Below are 2,762 nucleotides of genomic sequence, written 5' to 3' on the forward strand. Positions count from 1 at the left end.
CTGCCGAAATTTTTCAAAAATATTTAACACTTAAGAAAATTTTGCAGATGCATTTGGGAGTCCCTATTTCCAAACCAGCGTGTCTTTTACAAGTTTTTTGACATTGAGCGTCTTAGCATTAATAATGTTAACGATGTAGAACAATCAACCATTGACTTGGCAAATTGGTTGATGACCATGGATAGAGTTGGTCAACTATACTTTATACCTTGGAACATACGGTAAGAAATACTATAAACTTTTCTTATTTGATTATTCATATATTAAAAATTTAATTATTTTATTTAACACGCTTATTATTTTAGGGAACATCGGATGTTGATGATTGCTATGCCAAAAGAAAAAATCGTGTTCTTGGATCCACTGAAAGCACACAAACGTCCTGAAGAAATTGATTCAATGATAATGAGGTAAGTTTTAAATTTTTAAAAATATTTCTTAATATGCAACAACTATTACATGTTACTACATTTTAATAACTTTTGTTAATTTTCTTTTTAAATAGTGCATATTATAAGGCTTCTTCCAATGAATTACTCATCAATCCTACAAAGATATTCAATGTTTCATGTCCAAGACAACCACAAAGTCATGAATGTAGTTTTTATGTGTTGAAGTACATTAGAGATCTTGTACGGGCATCAAATGCAATAGAAACCTTAAAAGAAAAAGTAAGTTCATTTTTTATAACTTATTTTGGTATCGATAATCTATAAAATTAATTTTATAGATTAACTTATTAACTATAAAATTAACTTATTAATTTTACAGTTTGATGGGAAGAAGTAATATTGTGAGATTGCAGACCTCTTGCCAATCCAACACGAATGGTTAGGTCGATTGATGACATACATTTATCAGTAAGCCTATTTTGTTTATAAGTTCGTTTAGTTGTAAGTTTAGTTTAATGTAAATGTATTAATGTTAAGGCTATCTATCTTACTTAAGTACTTATGTTTTATATGCTTATGTATGATATTTTTAATTAATGAAAGTTATCATATTTTCATTCAAAAAAAATTCTTAACCAATTCCAATTGTAAAAAAATACATATAACTATAAATTCATATAATTAGACTGTTGAAAAAGAATTAGGCCAAAATATATATATATATATAATTAGACCATTTAAATAAAATTAGGCCAATATATATATATATATATAAGTAGAATTTTCCCATTTAAAAATAATCAGAAATAATTATTAAAAAAAAAGGGGCACTTTCTACTTCGGTTTTTAGGTAAAAACTGAAGTGGAAAGTGCCACTTTTACTTCGTGTTTACTGAGATTTTTGGAAACTATACTAATGAATATTAGCTAAGACTAATGATATGGAATTTAAGAGATTAACACAGGATTTTTACGTGGTTGGGGCGTTAATGAGCCTTAGTCCACGAGTCAGTTGTATTAGAGCTTGGAAAGTCTTTTACAATGGAATTTCTCTCTATGTTTTGACAGAGTAACTGTATACAAGTCGAAGAGAGGTCCTTTTTTCAGTGCTCTATCGCCTGTATTTATAGGCTCATAGGAACACTGGGTCTGGGCCCGGGTTCAAAGATGTGGATACTCTTGGCTTCTCTGGCGGAAGCCTAATACAAAAGGATAAAAATACACAGATCCAAGAATAATTAAGGCCCAATGGGGCGGCCCAAGAACTATATTTCGCTCGAAAAAATAGTGCTTTTGGTCTGGGCACTCTGAGTTACGAGGCAAATTCAGGGGACAAAGCCAGTCAGTGTACTTGGCAGCGCAGGTCTGAAACAGCGACGTGCAATCTCGAGGTGGCCTTTTTCGCAGGTGAAAAGTGGGGACAACCCCCATGCGTCGTGGGGCGGCTTCACGGTCACGGATGCTTTTCCTTGCCAACTGGGAGGACTTGACCTGGGCTCGTTTACCTCTGTCCCTCTTCGTTTACCACAGGCCCGGGCCATTTACCAGGCTCCGGGATCGTTTTACGTATACCTCAACTGTAATCCCAACTGACCATACGTCTCCTGGGCGACTATCCTGGATCACCATCCCGGACACCATCCGGGTCCGGAATCACACTTGGCTTGTAGCCCTTGGTTACTCATGTACCAAGCGGGCCTGGGCTGGGCCCATATCCGAATGCCCAGACCATGGGCTTGGACCATCTTCCTGGGCCCACGACAGGAAATGGGGATAACATTTACCCCCCAAGCCTTCACCTGGGTCCGCGAGGTGGAGGCTTGCCTTGTTCCCGGATGCTCCACGGTTGCCTTCCCAGTTCCTGCTTGGAATCGTGGGTTCATGACAAAGGGCAGTGACACTGGCCGCATACTGGGCCCAGACCATTTACCAGTGTCTGGGTACGTTTACCTAAGTCCCGCTTCATGGCAGGGGTACACGTGTCGCTAGACTACTGCTGCATAGAGGGCTCTTAACCTTGATAGGTCACCTAACCACCTCAAGGGTCGCTAGGCCTAGGCTAGTGCATCAGCACAGGTTCCGAAGCATCCCATCCGCACGGGGGTCCTTCATTAATGCTCCTGTGCTGATGTGGACCGTCGGATGGGGCGACCTTTGACATTCGCCTCTCCTGGGGCGTTAGATCTGAAATGGCGAGGATCAAGCTTTAGAGTGCTCATAAATGCCCCTGCACGATCTTGGACCATTTGATGGGGAGATTTCTATCCTTTGGATCAGAGGCCAAGATTTGGGCCTTTATAAATACTCCTCGGACACTCATTTGCCATGTTTACACTCTCGAGCCATTTCAAGAACTGATAAGCTTTGCAT

Source organism: Humulus lupulus, chromosome 4 (genome assembly GCF_963169125.1).
Source record: "Humulus lupulus chromosome 4, drHumLupu1.1, whole genome shotgun sequence".
NCBI lineage: Eukaryota > Viridiplantae > Streptophyta > Magnoliopsida > Rosales > Cannabaceae > Humulus > Humulus lupulus.